The following is a 19,646-nucleotide window of genomic DNA, read 5'->3' as shown; positions in this document are numbered from 1 at the left end:
TTTAATCATATTTGAGCATTTCTTTTTAGTATTACCATCAAAGTGATTTCTCCCTAGATTGGAAACTAAAAACCATGCTCACATCTCTGAATGAGTATTTCTCACATGGTGCTTGCATGAGTACTTTCCACATTTTTGTGGGTTGCTTGTTCACTCATTTAAAGTGCCTTCCAGGAGAATGTGAGGTCCTTACATTTGATTTCATACTCAGAATGTGTGCAATACAGAGTCTGTACCCAAGAACCAAATAAATTATGAATAACAAAATGAAGTGTCTTCTCCAGACATGCATAGGACTTTTGAAGCTTTCATCTTAAGTCATGCTGTAGCATAAACGGTGGGTTTAAGACAGTGTCTCAAAACAGCCATTGCACTCTTCTGAAGAAGTGGTAGAATGTATGAGAACATCCCATTGGCAGGTGCACAGCATGTCTCAGGAAAATGGGAGTATTCTTGTCAAGGACATAAGATGATGTCAAGAGTATTCGGAATTATATCCTTACTAGTTCCAATAACACTTCACTAGCAAAAGACCACGAGCTCACTCTACTCCTAAATCTATCCAGCATACATGGGGTGATTAACTGATGTAGTCAGAATCAACTTGTTTTCAGCCAATTGTAGGAAGTCGTTGGCTGGAAAAACTATACTAACTCAGCTTTGTTTCTAGTGTCTCTAATGAAGTTGTTGGGGTTTTTTTTAGCCCCCAGTCATGGGTCTTGAACTCCTTTGACCTTTCTTGTTCATGGTTAGGATTCTACCACTTGAACCACAGCTCCACTTCTGGCTTTTTGGTGACAAATTGAAGATAACAATTTGGACTTTCCTGGCATTGACCACTGATTTCAGTTCTCAGCCTCTTGAGTAGCTAGGATTGCAGGCATGAATCACCAGTTCATGGTCACATATACATTCCTATGATAATGAAAGAGAGGTAGAATGAAAATAGGATTGATTTCACAAGTTCTTTGAAGTATTTGTTTATCTTAAATTTACAAACAAAGAGTCAAAATAGAAAAGAGCATTACAAAGTTATGGAGCAAAGAACTTGGAGAGGTGAAAAATTAGAGCTATTTTTTTTACAAACCTACCACAAGAGTAAAGATTATTTCTTGCTTAAATCTTTTGCATCTAGCACATAATACTAGACTCGATAAATATTTGTTGAAAAGTCACACAGATCATTGAATAAGGAGATGATGAGATGAATTAATGAAGCTAGTTTACAAAGCTCTTAGCAGACAAGTCATTAATAATTCAACTAATATCTTGACGCCAGCCAGACATTTGTCCACAGATTTCCACAGGATCAACAACATTTTATGAAACAGAAATAAGCACATGTCTACTGGTCCCACCATGCACTCTCTGATGATAAATTCTTCAGTCTTTCTATGATGGGCATGGTATTCTTTCCAAGGCATCCACCATTCTTTAGTTATCATACACTTCCTGTGAAGCTAAGCTGAGTTTTTATTCCAGTGCATTAAGGACAATCTTCAGGTCTTATTTCCTTGCTAAACAAAGTTAGAGCATCAGTTTGAGATCACTGATCTCAAGTGCAAGCTCTTATTGCAAGAGCAGTAACATTAAAAGCCTCCTGACCTGTAGCTAACCTCTGACAAAGCCATGCAAAATGTTCTAGCACTCTCAAGAAAACTATGGTAAGGAGAACATTTCCATTGGGGATTAGATTGAAAGAGCTGTGAACTGAAACTTGGAACTGTTGGAGCCTCCTCTGTACCCCCTTTCTCTAAAACACAAAAGCAGTTATCACGCCAGGGTAGTACATGTAATCAAAATGAATCTGAGCCAGGCACTGGTGGGTCACAACTATAATTCTAGCTACATAAGAGGCTGAGGTCTAAGGATCACAGTTAAAAGTGAGTCCCAGAAGTTGATGAAATTCTTATCTCCAATTCTTAACCATTTAAAAGAGGAAGGTGGAGATGTAGCTCAAATAGGAGAGCTCTAGATTTGAGTAAAAAAGGTCAAGGACACTGTTCAGGCCCTGAGTTCAAGCCACAGGACCAGTACAAAAAAGAAAATCTGTCCAGTTTGAAGGACTGGAATAACTGTCCTAAGAAACATGAACAATTATGTATGTGTGCTGTGCATAACCACAGCTAGAACCTATGGATTCATTATGCCAGGCTCTGTGCTAAGCACTCATTATTTAGTATCTCACTTAATCACAACTACACCAGAAAAGACGGCTGCTTTTCACATGTTTCCTCTATGCATTTTTTTTTGTGTGTGTGGGTCATGGGGATTGAACTCGGCCTTGGTCCTGTCATTGAGCTCTTCAGATCAAGGCTACCGCCCTACTCCTGGGCCTGGGCACCGTCCCTGAGCTCTTCATCTCTAGGCTACCACCCTACCCTTGAGCCAAGCCCCACTTCCTGTTTTCTAGAGTTTAATTGGAGATAAAAGTCTCAGGTCCTTTTGTGCAAGGGCTGGATTTGAACCATGATCCTCAGATCTCAGCCTCCTGAGTAGCTAGGATTACAGACGTGAGCCACTGCTCCAGCTTCCTCTATGCATCTTATGGAGAAAAGAGCCTGTTCTGCTAAGAGTGTGCATCCAAGCTTGATCTGGACACTTCGGATTTATACCATTCATCCTGACATAATTATCAATAACATCACCTCACATTCAGCAGGGGATGATAACTATGCTCACCCCGATTAAGAAACTTGTCCACATAGCTAACAGGTGGCAGAATTAGGACTACAAGTCAAGTCAAAGCAAAATTTCCCTGCTATCCATGAACCACACTGATGACTGATACAAGTGCATACCTTGTATCTAACAGCTCAAGTCAGTGGAGACACAAAGTGCTTTACAATTTCAAAAGTGAAACTCCAATTTTTTATCAAAAAGACTGGGGGGAAAATAAATTGCCCAAAGAGCTGGAAAGGTAAAAAGGATTGAGGTAATTCAGTTCAAAGTCCTTGACTTTAAAACTTTAGCTAGATCTTCAGACAGTTATCTTAGCCCCCTGCCAGTGGTCCACGCCTATAATGTTAATGGCTCAGAAGGCTGAGATCTGAAGATTGCAGTTTGAAGCCAGCCCAGGCAGATAAGTTCTCCAGTTAACCAGAAAAAAATATGAAAGTAGACCTAAGGTTCAAGTGGTAGAGCAATAGCCATGAATATGAAATTCAAATGAGAGAGCAAGGCTCAGAGCAAGGCCCAAACCAACACACACACACACATACACACAATTAGATACACTTAAATTTATCAACTTAATCCCTTAATATCCGTACTGAAGAGTCCCACTTTCTGCTTCTACGTAAAAGAGACTGTTTTTCTTTTCCATTCATCTTGCTACCAGCAAATAACATTTATCTCCTTTTATGCAACAGAAAGGATAGTTTGTGGCTGGGAGTTTGGCCTAGTGGCAGAGTGCTTGCCTAGCATGCACAAAGGCCCAGGTTCGATTCCTCGGTACCACATACATAGAAAAAATCCAGAAGTGGTGCTGAGGCTCAAGTGGTAGAACACTAACCTTGAGAAAGTCCAAGGACAGTGCTCAGGCCCTGAGCTTAAGCCCAGAACTGGCAAAAAAAAAAAAAGGATATCTTGTATCTCCAATTTGGGTTATATGGAAATCAACAAAGATCATAAATTCCTTCTTTCACAGCTCTTCCTTCCCTGAGGAAGTATGAAATATATACATCAGCAGCAGATCAGAATAAATAACATAACAGGGAACCTATAAGGGAAGAGCAGATAAGCAGGCATCTTCAATATGATCAGATTTCAAGAAAGAGATAATCACTCCCATTTTGAGATCATAAACCATTCTTGACTAATGCATAAGACTCAAAATCCAAGCACATTTTCCTCAGTTAAATCAAGAGGGGGAAAAATTCACTTGGAGGTGTGGTTGTTCGATTTTATGAGAGTCATTAACGTTAAGATAATATATTGATTAAATGGAATGCCTAGAAATAACTCAGGAAAAATGTGAATATTAGAAGTCAGTTCTAATTATAAGAATACCTTTAAAGAGAGATTCAGGAAAGAAAGAAAAAAGAGTAAACACATGTAGATGTGAAAAAGGGAAGTAAAATAAAGCCTTTTTACAGCACAATCAGAAAGTGTGTTGGTGATATTAAAACAATGCTCCCCCAATGTACAATATGCTGAGTGAAGCCACAGAGCCCCCAACACTTAGGAGGTAAAACACAGAAGAAAGCAAGTGTTTTCAGGGGCTTGACTGCCCTGGGTACAACTACTGAGGCAATGGTGTCCACTTCACCCAGGAGAGAGGTCTAAGTCCAAAGAGAGGAGAGAATTGGGGAGGAAAAAAAAGAAAGGGGAAGGCAGTGAAGAGAGAGAAGGGAAATTCACCAAGTCCAAGGGAAGAAAGGAACTGGGTGGCCTGGAGGCCATCTGCCTGTCATTACCCAGAGCCACACCTCAGCCACCCCAGGCAGAGGACTTTCCAGAGAGCAGCCCCCAGGGTCTCCCCCTCTGGACAGCATTCCAGGGTGGGACCCTGGTCAGAATGTTTTCCTTCTTACTAATCAACATCCAGGCCTCATAATTATTCTCTTCCATTCTGTTTCCAGTCCTGCCTGTCCTATTGTCTTCCACAGTTAACCTGCACTGTCCATTACAGTGTGAAGACATCTCCCAGAAGAACAGTACCAGTCCCCATTGTCGTTGCCCAGCTCATCTCTTCATCTCAGGTTTCCTTCCTGAAAGAGAAATTAAGCTTTAGAAATTAGTTCATTTTGAGAAAACAGTTTCTACTAGTTAAGACTAATGGAAAATAAAGTTTCTCATAAATAAAAGCATATTAAAACAAAACACTAGGGAGATTAAACCTCAACCCAGCAGTGGCTCTCCAGATACAGGGTCCACCCAAATCTGTACAAGGGGATCTGGCAACAGAAAGACAACAAGCATTCCAGGAAGGCCAACTTGTGACTGGGGAAGCTTGAGAGTGAAACAGCTCTCTGCTCAGTGACTTCCTGCTTGAGACTCCTTTTAGGTGAACTCAACGTAGTCTTGCTAACACTACAAAAATAATGAAAATAGAAAAATACAGTGCTTTCCTTTATTTGCACTGATGTATAGTGGCAGATATTCTATGCCATGAGTATGTTACATGACTGACCAAGAAGGAACTAAAGCTCCAGATACAATCAACTGAACACTTTCCTCCTAAGAAAAGGAAGAGGACAAAGATCACTGTTTGTTGACATCATATATTTGTCCCAGAGATTGCACTGAGGCAAAACAAAGAGATACAGGTACAATAACTGGGAAGGAAGGAAAAAGAACAATCTTTGTTCATGGCTAATGTGATCATCTACATAGAAAATCTCAAAGAAATGACAGCCAGAAAACTCTGCAAAATAAAACACTTGGGTATAAATCTAACACAACATGAACACCTTCAGGATAAAGACTACAAAGTGTTGATGAAGGTATCAAACAAAAATTAAGTAAATAGAGGGATATTCTGCATTGATGCATAAGAAGAAAACATTTTAAATATGTCAGTTCTTCACAATTCTATTTATATTTTAACACAGACACAATAGAAATTCCAACAAGTTATTCCATACATATTGGATAAAAATTACTCTAAAATTTACATGCAGAAGTAAAAGATGAGTGAAATTATAGAATTAACTTAATTGACCTTAAAATAGGAAAATGTTAATCTAGTATGATGATATATCCCTGTAATCCCAAAACTTAGGGAGTTGATACAAAAGGCCAGCCTGGACAAAATCCTGTCTCAAAAAATGAAAACAAGAGCTTAATTATAAGTAACTGTTATTTTTTATGTATTATGCTTTTCTCTCTTCTCTTGTGTTGCCCTTTGGTTAATCTCATATTGTTACAGTATCCCACTTTGTCACCTGGTATATTATATAGATGTTTACTTGTTTATTTGAAATAGGAGGGGAAAAATAAGGGGAGAGGGCCGGGGAGGGAAATGGGGACAAAAACATAAGAAAGAATATCAGTGTGTGAGAAGTAATGCACATTCTATCTGGCAAATGTAACTGTAACCCCTCTATACATTGAAATAAGAAAATTATATTTAAAAAATGAAAACAAAAAGAAGTTGGAGGTGGGAGGGGGGAAGTGCCAGAGCGTACCATCTATTCACAAGTATCTTTGAAAGTAGAGGAGGCTACTTGTAAGTGATACACTTATTAAGTGATACAAGAAAAATAGACTGCTGGCTTTGAAGATGGAAAAGCGTAGCCACAGCCAAGAACTGCAAACAGGTAGTCTGGAAAAGGAAGACAGACTTGCCCACACCTTAATTTTAGCTCATTTTAAGCCATTGGGACTCCTGATTCTTGCTGTAAGATAATAAATATGAGCTAATCATTTAGTTGAATCATTTAGTCTATGATAAAAGAAAGACAAAAGAAATAGCAAATAAATACATTGTGCTAAACTTTGGGCAAAGCATTTCATGTCCTATATTCACTCATTCTTATTAAAATCTACCAAAAAATATAACCTTCTGGTTTATACAATGAAGACACTCCTGCCCCATCAGTTAAGTAGAACTACCATTTGAATATGTAGCTCCAAGGTTCATGTAGTGGAATCTTCACCCTCCGTATGCCAATGTTGGGACATGGTGGAACCTTTAAGACGTGCAGGTCTAGTACAAGGTGATTGTTTACATCATGGTCACTTTGAGCTTAGAAGAGATCCATGTAGCTCTCTGGGATTCCCTTGCTTACCCTCCTGCTTCCTTTTTCCTGTCACGTGGGATCTCCTGGTTGTGTGTCCTTCTTGTAGGATGTCACCCACAGCCACAGAAGCTTCCAGTATGCTCTTCAGACTTGCAGTCACCTAAATGATGAACTATACAAAGGACTCAGCCTAGCTATGTCATTACAATGAAAACAAGCTTATACGAGTGTCTTGACCAAGGCATCGGTTAGTAAAATGTGGATCTGGAGTATAAACCCAGGTGTGCTTCATCCCAAATCCTCCCTCTTTTTTTTTTTTTTTTTTTTACTCAAACCCATGGGACAACAAACCCTGGAAACCTTTATTCCATGTGCAGACATGAGCTGTTCTCAGAAGCTGAATAAAATAATGAAAAGAAAGTCAATACTTGACATTTAAAATAGCTCCCTACTTAAATGGCCTAATTGGTCCAACTGTCTCTGTTTAATACTTCATTTATTCAATCTATAAGGGTCTTCTAAGGAAAAACATAGCAGGGCTAGGGGTAACTTGTGAATACAGCCTTAAAAGCTTGGCTAAAAGCACTTTGAATCAATAAGCAGGTCTAGAAAATTTACTAGAACTGAGTTCAAAATGTTTTTCTTTTTCTTTCTGGTCTTTGCTTTTATAATTAATTACTATTGATAATGCTTTTGTTATTATTTTTATAATTAATTACCAAGCATTTATAGCAAGCAGCCACTTCTCCAACGTTGCCTAAACATGCAGAGATAAGAAATCAAAATCATAAACTGAGTGTATATTCATGGATTTCCTAAATGCTCACATAAGAATTACACACTAATTCAACTACAATAAAAAAATTACACTTGAAAAGCTTATTATATACTATTCCTCCCCCTTCTGAAAAACATTTGAGCAGAAGCCTAGCATAGTTACCATGGCAACTATAATGCAAAATTGGCAGCGACTTTATGAATTGCAAATTTCTCTAAGGGTGTTGGGGATTTTTTTTTTCTTACTTCCATTTTTAACCATCTCATATGCATTATTCCAGCAATATGTTAAACAAGATTTTTGGGAACTCATGCATCACTTTGAAAGAAGCTATGTTTTAAACCCTCAAATGCCATTATCCCAACACGAGCAGGCTAACCAGGGAGCAACCTGGCTTACTGAAATTCAAAGAGTCTGCTGTTTTTACCATGAGGTCCTAACGTGTTTGATCATCTTCACCTTTTCTGAAGATGATCCAGGTAGTCAAGTAAATGGAATGACCAGATTCATCTGGTCTTAAATTGCTCTGCAAATGGAGAAATGGGGGCAGTCCCAGTTTTAAAACCTCAGAATTTCACAATCTGTCTCTCCTTCAGTTTGTATTCTGCATCAAAACTTTAATCAAACGAATGGTCAATTCTTGTTGTTTTCCTTTCTCCATCCCATCTGCTCTCAAAGATGCTAATGAGCATGAAAATTACTCACAGAAGCTTTTTGAACAACTAGTAGTATGCACTTTCTAACATGAATTGTATGCCTTGGAAGTTTAGACACTTGAAAAGTAGCCAAGAATAGTGTACTACATTGCATATGTGCCTCTTCATTTATAAACACTTGGGATTGACAGGAAGAGGTTACCCAAATAGTCATAATTATTTCAAGTCTTAGCTAGCTCTGTGACTTTGTCACTTGTAAGGAAGAAATTTTAGTTTTTTCCCAGTCCACTTCACAAGTATGTTATATAAAAATCACATGAAGGGGCTGGGAGTTTGGCCTAGTGGTAGAGTACTTGCCTAGCATGCATGAAGACCTGGGTTCGATTCCTCAGTGCCACAATCATTAAAAAGTCAGAAGTGGTGCTGTGGCTCAAGTGGTAGATCTGTAGCCTTGAGAAAGCCCAAGGACAGTGCTCAGGCCCTGAGCTAAAAGCCTAGGACTAGCAAAAAAAAAATTAACATGAAACAATGTGTTTCAATACTTTCATGTCCCTAAAAAACATAGTGCTTTCAGCCAGGTGGCTGTAGCTCATGGCTGTAATACTTACTACTCAGGGGCTCGGAGGCAAGGTTCATGATTGCAAGCCAGACCTGACAAGAACACCTGTGAAACTCTCATCTGCAATTCACCAGCAAAAATAAGCTGAACATGAAGCTGTAGCTCAAATGGTAGATCGCTCTCAGGAGTTCATGCCCCAGGATGGGTGTGTGTGCATGCACACCCACATACACACACACACACACACACACACACACACATGTACAATTGGTACTATCCATTTCTCTGAATTCTTATCTAAAACAACCAATAGAATCTGGAAAACACAGATAGCTTTTGTTTCCAGAATCTGGAATCAAGAAGAAAGGTACTGATTGGTAAGCTAGATATTTTAGACTTTTGGAAATCCCTCAAAAATAGAGATAAGAAGAAAAAGCTTAGAATTCAATCCTATCTTATAAAAGGCCTAAGTTATTGCCTTTCTACTTTGGGGGAATCTGTTTGCCAACAGCACTGTACTACTGAAAATTACTGTAGGATCACATCACTAAGTGTCCCCACATGGCAAGCAAGGGCAGGAGGCAATAGCATTTGGTGAATACAAGCAATCTACTGATGTATTCTTCTCTGCCCAGTTTCATAGCAACTTCCTGTGGTCAGAGGAATGTTAGCTGTTTCCTACTGTTGACGTCTAAGTACCTCATGCACCTCCATGGATTTAGATTATGGCACGCATGCTAATTAGAGAAATAGGAAGGAGAAGGTTCAAAAGATAGAGGCCCTGCTTAACTTCTGAAGACTTTCTGTGCATTGCTTCTTACTTTCTTCCTTCCCTCTTCCTTTCCCTGAAAGCTGTGTGCATTCTACTGCAGTCAATAAAGGAAGAATGAGACCTTTTAATTCATAAAGGCCTCCTCGATTTATTGAGAGAAGACTGTGCAGCCTTCCTCATTAACTGCACCTAAGGGTGATGGGAACAGAAATATGGCTATGATAAACCACAAAAGGGCATGGAAGACTGAGGAGATGCATTCATATCATTCCAGCTGCACTGAGGCAGGATCAGTATGGGTAGAGAAGCAGTGGGAGGAATCTGGTGGAGGAGAAATCATGTGGAAAGGCAGAGAAAGATGAGATCCAAGGCCTTTGGGAATCTGGAATTCACAATACCAGAGACACAGAATGATAACCAAGGATTCTTTACAAGTGAATTCAGGCCCAACTTCATCGGATCTGCAGTTCTGAGTTTTTGCAACAAATGAAAAGAATGGCTTTGGCAGATGTATGGTTGATACAAAACCCTGTAGGCATAGTATACCACCCAAACAAGTACAGATGGTCAATCAAAACAGGACAAGAGCTGGAATTGTGGCCTAGTGGTAGAGTGCCTGCCTACCATGCACAAAGCCTTGGGTTTCATTCCTTGGTACCACATACACAGAAAAAGCCAGAAGTGGTGCTGTGACTGAAATAGTAGAATGCTAGCCTTGAGAAAGCTCAAGGATAGTGCCCATGCTCTGAATTCAAGCCCTAGGACTGGCACCAAAAAAAAAAGAAAAAGAAAGAAAGAAAGAAAAAGAAAAGAAAGAAAAAAGAAACACCTGGCAAATCTCTCAGGAAAGGCTGCTCTCTGCTCTCTGCTGTCACTTATGACTTCACAAGCATGAGAAGCTTAGGGGAAACAGTAAGAAGGAGTAAGACTGAACTGTCCTCCATATTTCCTGATGAGTGAGGAAAATGCTGGAAATATGTCAGCGAGATCTCAGAAGGTGAGCACACAGATTTCGGAGTGTTTCTACCTTGCTCGTCTTGGCAGTCGTACAAAAATGTGGTTGATTCCTTTCACTCCAAGTAACTCACACCAGATGCTGATGCCCTTAGACTCTTCCCCAGTTACAGTTCCAAAAATCATTTCTTTCCGGAGGTCAGGCATATGGAGCTCATTAAATTCCATACAACGACATTCTAACCGTGTGAAACTTTTTTGTTTGCAGTGCAACTTAATGTTGAATTTGATTTACAAAGTGCTGTGTATTCTTAGTCTGAGATGACAGCCCATTCTTCTATGAGCTGAAAGTTTGGTTTGGGGCAATGAGGTTAGAATTAGAAATCTGGGCTTGTGCTAAGCACTTGTAAAAAGACAGAAATTCACTTCTAAAAAAAAAAAGATTTATCTCATCTTCATAGAAGAAGAAACCAAGACCTAGATCATTTAAATGAGATATGTATTAGCTGGAATTCAGGACTCCTAGTCCTCATTCCTAAGGTCTTTTCTCTCTTGCCTTGGCATTGGGCCAGGAGTTTGGCCTAGTGGTAGAGTGCTTGCCTAGCATGCACAAAGACAGGTTCAATTCCTTGGTACCACATACATAGAAAAAAGCTGGAAATGGTTCTAAGGCTCAAGCGGTAAAGCTGTAGCCTTGAGAAAGTCCAAGGACAGAGCTCAGGCCCTGAGCTCAAGCCCAGGACTGGCAAAAAAAAAAAAAAACTCAGAATGAATTTTTATGATGAAAAAAGTTACCTCTGTACAATGTACTAGTCCTTTCATATTCTAGGGTACACACATCAGATACTTGATAGGACTTCTATTTGAAAATCATCTTCTCTGTTTATTATAGTCATTTAATATATGATTTATACATATGGAATCAGATTTGAAGATTTAAATGCCTTGTGCAAAAGTCTGTGGTTTGGAAGGTTAAGTGTGGGTTTTATCATCTGTAAAATGGGTAAGATAATTATTCAAGGTTGGATTGTTTTATTAAATGAACCTTTGAGTCAAATGCTTAAAACACAATGGCTTGTGTTATACTTTGTGTATTAAGGCTTTAAATAGTGGGGCTGGGAAACTCACCAAACTTTCATTCCCTTAGTGCTGTCATTGTTGAAAATAGTTGTACACTCTTTTTGTGGAACTGCCTTTAGAGTTAGTTTTTCAGTCTTATGATAAAGTTATGTTCTTATGCCTACTGCTGTGCTTTGGAAGTGTCTCACAAAAGCTTGTGCATAAAGGCTTGATCATCATCCTATCATGCCAGGAGAAGATCCACAACCGTTATGAGCCTTACAAGGTAGGCACAAGAGGAGGGAATTGTGACATTGTAGGCATACTCTTAAAAGGTGTATTAGGAACTTGTCTCTTCCTGTTTTTCTCCCACTTCCTGTTTGTCTCCATTGAGGAGCAAGTCTCACCCACCAAGCATTCTTGCATGGCGCACTGCTCCATTGCAGGCCCAAACCAACATGGCCAGGACATCAAGAAGCAGAAATATGAAATGGTGAATTATATCATGTTCTCCTCCAATTCTACTCAAAACACTTTCTGTATTAAGTGGAGGGAACATATTTTCTATTTGGAAGATCAGGTCCAAAAACCTTAGGCAAGGGCTGGGAGTCTGGCCTAGTGGTAGAGTGCATGCCTAGCATGCATGAAGCCCTAGGTTTGATTCCTTGGTACCACATACATAGAAAAGGTGGTGCTGTGGCTCAATGGTAGAGCTGTAGCCTTGAGAAAGTCCAGAGACAGTGCTCAGGCCCTGAGTTCAAGCCCCAGGACTGGCAAAAAAGAAAAAGTTAGGCAAGACAGAAACCATGGATCCAAATCCTTTTCTAGAGTCGAGGAGGTGAGAAGCCCTGGTGTTGATGATTTAGTCTTGAAGAATCTATAATTCTCTGGAATTTTTGAGTCAGAAATATTACTGCTCCAGGCTGGAAGTGTGTCCTAGTGGTAGAGTGCTTGCCTAGCAGGCACAAAGCCCGGGGTTTGATTCCTTGGTACCACATACGCAGAAAAAAGCAGAAGTGGTGTTGTGACTCAAGTGATAGAGCACTAGCCTTGAGAAAGTTCAAGGATAGTGCCCAGACCCTGAGTTCAAGTCCCAGGACTGACAAAGGAGAAAGAAATAAGGAAAGACAGAAAGAAAGAAAGAAAGAAAGAAAGAAAGAAAGAAAGAAAGAAAGAAAGAAAGAAAGAAGGAAGGAAGGAAGGAAGGAAGGAAGGAAGGAAGGAAGGAAGGAAAGAAAGAAAGAAAGAAAGAAAGAAAGAAAGAAAGAAAGAAAGAAAGAAAGAAAGAAAGAAAAAGAGGGAGGGAGGAAAGGAAGGAAGGAAGGAAGGAAGGAAGGAAGGAAGGAAGGAAGGAAGGAAGGAAGGAAGGAAGGGAGGGAGGGAGGGAGGGAGGGAGGGAGGGAGGGAGGGAGGGAGGGAGGAAAGAAAGAAAGAAAGAAAGAAAGAAAGAAAGAAAGAAAGAAAAAGAGGGAGGGAGGAAAGGAAGGAAGGAAGGAAGGAAGGAAGGAAGGAAGGAAGGAAGGAAGGAAGGAAAGAAGGGAGGGAGGGAGGGAGGGAGGGAGGGAGGGAGGGAGGGAGGAAAGAAAGAAAGAAAGAAAGAAAGAAAGATTACTGCTCCAAAATAATTAAATATGGATTTTTCACAAGCAGGAAATATCAATGCAACTGTGGTCAGGATCAGTTCTTTTTTTCTGGGAAGGACAGAAAGAAGGAGATACTTTTGGGAGCCCTGAGCACTCCTGGCCTTGAACATAAGGTGGACAGTACAAGAAAAAGCAGTATCTGGGTGGCTCCTATCTTGTCCTTGTTCAGGATAAATTTCTATTCCCTTTCCCCAAAGACATGTGCATGCATACACGAGCACATATACACATATACACTGATAAAGAAGAGAGCTATTTGTTTCTGTACTCTACCAGACCTCTGTCATTCTTTCACAGTAAAGAGTCAGCATTGTGCTGGCACTTGTCCCTCAACTATCCCATTCTTCGTGTTGTTATCATTCTAACACTATCATTACACTGCTGGTTAATCATAATTAAAACAATAAACAAAGGAAAAAAATTCTTTCCCTGGTGAACATAAATAATTGCAGATGATCACATCTTACTTGGACCCCACACGGTGTGTGGTATATGCTATTACAAACAGTGTTAGAGAAGATTTTATTGCCTGCTGTAATTTTTCTAATTGTAATATCTACTCCCTTCACATTCCAGTCTCATCCCAAAGGTCCTCCAAAGTTATTTAGAGTTTGTGGCTATTACTTTCAGTTAATGGGAAAAAAATAATAGGTAACAACCATAGGGTGAAAATGTGTAATCAAGCCAAAAAGGGTGGGGAACTATTTCTCTATCCAATGTTAAAAGGAAAAGCACAAGAAATTGTGAGTCCTAGACTGAGCCTATCTGGGTCAGAGAGAAAATCCAGGTGGTCCTTTAAAAATGTGTCATGCCTTTGGAAGGCTCTCTGGAAAACCAGCTAACTGAAGTACTGGATCCATAGTTCAGCTGGAAATAGATTGTATTTTGTTTATTGAATTTATTTGTATTTGGTTATTTGAAATTTGATAGGGAAGGGGGGAAAACCAAGATAGGTGGGGGGTGGGGGGGCGGGGTATCAATGTATGTGAATTAATGCACCTTCTATCTGGCAAATATCATGTAACCCTTTTACTAATTACAATAAAAAAAAAGAGAAAAAAAAAGATTGTATTTTGTTGCCAGCTCTTTTCCTATCCAGCAAGGATGTTTGGTTATACTCAAATATTAAAGTATTCAAGTATCTAAAAAGTTGTTGTACTGATACATTCTTGCCCTGTGGGAGGTTCCTTCCCTTCCTCCAGCTCAGGAAGGAGCAGCAAGAGGAGGGTTCCATGGAGGGGAGGAGGGATCTCTTTTATAGTTTTTCCCACTTGTCCTTCCCTCTGTTGCCCCTGCCCCACTCACTGTCCTGCTTCTGAGCCCTCCAAGGTGAGGGTGGACAGAGACAAGGGCAAGGCCTATGAATGGACGCCTTTATATTCTGTAAGCATGGCTTTTTTGTGGGTAACTTGCAAAATTGTCAGCCGCTTCTCTTGTGAGAGAATTTTGTGGGATCTTAAGCAATCCCCCAGCAACCCTTTCCATAGCTGTAACTTCCAGAATACACTACAGCGATCCTGACTCAGCCCTAGAGTTGCACCGTCAGAATGATGGTTAGAGACTCCAAACAGCTTCTTTTGGAAAGGAAATCCTCAGATTTCAGGTGTACTAGACTTGTTAGCTTCCTCAGAATCCCCCTAGTCTACAGGAAGTATTGTGCACACCACGTGCACACAGAAAATCTTTTTGTGTTCTGCCACCAGAAGCAGCTCAGGGTGTTTTTGCCTTTGAGATTTTCCAGGAGAGATTCAGGCTTCTATCTCTAGCCACCTACTCCCACCCTCAGCCTCACCTCCACCAACATTCAGGGATCCACCTCCAGTCTTCAGATTCTGTATCCATTTTCTTAGTGTCACTTCATGAGTCATAACTCTAGCTTATTGAGTGAACAAGTCCAATTCATCAGGCATGTGCTCTATAACTGGGCTGTGATCCTCTATCCTTCCTTTCCATACATGAGGTCACTTGCATGGCTGAGATAGCTTTACCAAGAATGCAGATCATTTCTCTTTTGAAACTGTTTAAGCTTTTGGCTTAGCTACAAATATTAAGCATAACCCCCTTTTCTATAATTGTTTTAGACAAATCACACAGCTAAACTTCATATCTATACAACATAAGTTTGGATGTTTCAGATTCATTAGAATACAGAATTCTCACATATAAAAGTTTACACCTATAAATAGCATTTCCACAATATGCAAGCCAAAGATGATCTCATTATCTATATGTGTGAATGTTTGCTGATGAATTAAAAACTTAATCCTGAAAACCTTGTTAGCCATATGTAACATATGATACTTTATACATTCATAACTTCATCTGAAATGGATAGATGATCATAGAGATAAGATAAATAGATACATAGGTAAATATAGATTGATGGTAGATGATAAATAGATGACATATTTGGAAGCCAGGAAGGAAATAGAAAAGGATCTGAGGTCCAGTTCTTCAAAATAATAGTTGGTGACCTTGGAGGATGTCACTTAACCTCTAAGTATCCCAATATCCTCACCTATAAATAGAAACAATAATCTCAAGATCAGCTGTGAGCATGTATGAGCTAATCTTGGGAGTAATAAAATTACATCCAAATAGAAACGTGTTAGTGGAATGGAGCAGATCTACAGCTCAACTTCCACTTTCAACAATTTCCATGTTTTTGTGACTCGTTTGCACTCCTTAGATTGTGGAAGAGTTATCCATAGGTTTTTTTTTATTTTCCCAAATTTTCTTTTTTTTCATATATTTTTATTGTAATTAATAGAAGGGTTACATGATATTTGCCAGATAGATGGTGCATTAATTCCCATACATTGATACCCTTTCACATGTCTTAGTCCCCATTTCCCTTCCCCCACCCCCACCCCTCATCTTGTTTTCCCCCTTCCCTATCCAATTTCAAATAACCAAATACAAATATATCTGATATATCAGGTAACAAAGTGAGATACTATAACAATATGAGATAACCAAGGGACAGCAAAAGAGATGGGAGATAACATAGTACCTTAAGAACAACAATCATTCATTATATGGCTTATGTTTCTATATCCTAGAGATCCTTTCATTTAGCGTCCTACTATATGGCCTTTTGTATCAAGGTTTTGCAATAGAGTTATCCATAGTTTTATGGAGAAGACAGTGTATATAAGAGAAAGATCTAGAATTTTCAAGGACCCTGTATATCTAACCGGACTGTGCAGCCCAAGACAAGTCATGAAAATCTTTGTGCTACAGTTCCTTCAACCATTAAAGAGGATAACGATGATGACCCCACAGGGTTGTTATGAGAATCAAATGTCTTAAAGTAGCTCAGTGGCTGTACAATGGTTAGACTGATTTGTTTCCTGTGGGTTTCCAATGAAAAAAATACCATGGGGTTGCCTCTCCCTTTACTGCCTTGATTCAGTCATTTCTGAATAAGCTTAGTTGCTATGGTTACCTCCCAAAGACACCACTTTTGAAAATGTGTTGGGAGATGGGGATTGATGGCAGAAGGCTTTCGTGGAGGACACAAAGCAACTTCAGCAACAGAGAGGCATTTTAATACATGTGAATCCTTTCCCTTGGAAACCAAAGACACATTTTGCCAAAATGGAAATCAACTCAGGAAGTGGAGTCTCAGAAGTTCTGCATTTGGCCAGCCTTCTCCCCTAACTGAGACCTCAAGGACAGGTATGTCTGGCCCTGAACCAATTCCAGAGCATCACAGTTTCCTCCCCCAGGATCTGGCAGTCAGAAAGATGTTAGTTGCCAGACAGAATTCATCAGATTCACTTCCCAGATGCTATCACTTCTGATGCCGAAGGAAAAATAGGTTGCCCAGCAATTGAGGTTGGAATGGATGGATAGAGCTGAGACATACTCAGTGTTATACACCAAACATGACTGCCTAGTCTCCCTGAAATTCACTAACAGATAATATTTTTTTAACTTTGTATATTCTAGGAGGTTCTCATATACCTCCAACTCTATACTGAGCTCCAGAGGGGCTAACATTATCATCTAGGCCAAACTTGCCTCCATGGTGATGTTATAAAAATGCCTTTTTATCTGTCAAAACAAGTTACAGCCCCAAGAGCACTCAGGGAATGAATAGAAGTTGGCTTGACTCTGCTTCCTGTTTCCAACGAAACAAAACCCCAGACCTGATGGGGCCTCACAGGCAAGAGTACTGTGCACTGGATCCTACTAAAAAGACTCTTTCTACCTGGCTATTTTCTCTAGACATCCCAGGAAGCCATCAAGACTCTTATTTGAAATTCAAACCAGAAAGTGACCCCTGAAAACACCAGGTGTCCCATTTGTACTTTCATGATGATTCAGCACCACCTAGGGGACATTTTTATTCACTTCTTATTATTGCCATTTTAAATGTCTTGAGATATTGTGGTTTCCCCCATTCCCACTCCATTAGAAGCTTCCTTTTCTGCATTAAAAAGAAGAAGAAAGCAGAGGAAGAAGAAGAAGAAGAAGAAGAAGAAGAAGAAGAAGAAGAAGAAGAAGAAGAAGAAGAAGAGGAGGAGGAGGAGGAGGAGGAGGAGGAGGAGGAGGAGGAGGAGGAGGAGGAGGAGGAGGAGGAGGAGGAGGAAGAAGAGAGGGAGATTCAATGCCCACATTACTAGAAACTGATTGGCAAACATCACTCAGAGCCCACTGCTGAGTGATGTGGTTCACACTGACATTTTAATTACTATTGTAAGAACCACCAGCCGTCTTTACTCATGGCAAAGCACATATAATTAGTTGTAATACACGCGCTAGTCCTTCAAATTGGGAATTGGCATCACTATTTTACAGATGAAGACACTAAGGTACAAAGAGGTTGAGATTTTTCTAGAGTTCCAGACCAGAATGGGCTTTTTCCTTTCATAGGGAATTGCTCTCTTTATCCTCCTATTGTGTTTAGCCTACGGAACGAGGCTGTTCATTTTAATGACTGTCTTTTGATGATATCACCAATTCTATCATTCCCAGATTAATGATGAAATATAGTTGTGTCTCTGTATTGGGAACTGCCTACAGAACAGTCTGTGAGCTGTCTGGTGTACCTCATGACTTTAGAAGCAGGTTATGGGCTAAACAAAACCATAATGATGTTGTGCAACGTAATCTTACAGGCCCTTTGTCTGCAGATTTTAATACATCTGGAATGGATGCAGGGGTCTGTAGTTTCCTCAAGTAGGTAAGTGACTGTAATCACTTGGAAAGATTGATACTCTTTCTAAACTGTTTGAGGTCAGGAAGACTTGGACTGCAGACCCAGCTCTGCCTTTATTGAAGTTGTTCACAGGGTGAATAGCAAAGTGCCCTCAAACAGTGCCTTACACACAGATCCCTCATCTACAGAGTGAATATTGGTATTTATCATGAACCACCAAGCAGGGTTGTGGTTAAGAACTGGAGGACACAATGGATATGAAATGCAAGTGCAGAGGCTGGCACACAGTAGGTCTTGATAAATGGTCATTACTGTTGTCACTTAATCTTGTGCGCAGCTCATCAGATTTGCTGAACATGGCTTCTTCCCATATCCAAAATTTAAATCGACAGTAAAAGGAAATGATACAAAAATACACTATCACTACATATAGTAAAATATATATCTCACTAAAAACAACCAACCAATGATCCCTAGGAAAGATGGTAGATAACAGATCAATAGCTAACTAGATAGACAGACAGATAATCTTTAAGAAAATATTCTACAAATGAGAAACCACAATTAGAATAGCTGCCCACTCACCAGAATAGCAAGTATCTGGACACACACATGCACACGTGATACAAACTGTAGACCAACAGATAAATAAAATATAAGACTCTCATCTCCAATTAATCACAAAAGCCAGAAGTAGAACTGTGGCTCAATACAAAAGCTCAGGGACAGCTCCCAGGCTCATTTCAAACCTCAGGACTGGTATACATACACACACATACACACACACACACACACACACACACACACACACACACACACACACACATACACACACACGTGCACGCGTGTGCACAATGGTTAACACAGTAAATTTGGTTATGTGCTTTACCACACTTTAAAGATTTTAAATATATGTATATATAGGATATCAAAATCTCAGATAAGTATTTGATAAAGATCATGTTTGGTTCATTTGCTGTTTCTTCTAGCAAATAAGCTAAGCTCCATGTGAATTAGCTGTTATCAAAAATTTGAGGCAAAGTTGGTCTTCATTCTTGTGTCTGGCAAGAAAAGAAAATTAGAACATAAGTGAGGAAGTAGGAAAATTTATTAACAAAGAATTACAGAAAAGGAAGAGAGAACAAGGCATAGGCATTCCAGGGCAAGACTGCAATTCAGTCCATCTTAGCCAGCTTGGATTGTCTTCCAGGTTCAAGCTTGACCTAAAGTTAAATGGGGAGACATGGAGTCCTTGAAGACAGCTGATTGATGAGAAAGGAGACTCTTAGTGTTTCTCCTTAATTTTTTTTTTTCTTGACAGTCCTAGGGCTTGAACTCAGGGTCTGGACACTGTCCTTGGACACTTTTTGTT

This window comes from Megascapheus bottae, chromosome 21, assembly GCF_031878675.1.
Source record: "Megascapheus bottae isolate mThoBot1 chromosome 21, mThoBot2.hap1, whole genome shotgun sequence".
Lineage (NCBI taxonomy): Eukaryota > Metazoa > Chordata > Mammalia > Rodentia > Geomyidae > Megascapheus > Megascapheus bottae.
The sequence above is the reverse complement of the archived record's forward strand: the minus strand, read 5'-3'. Positions refer to the sequence as shown.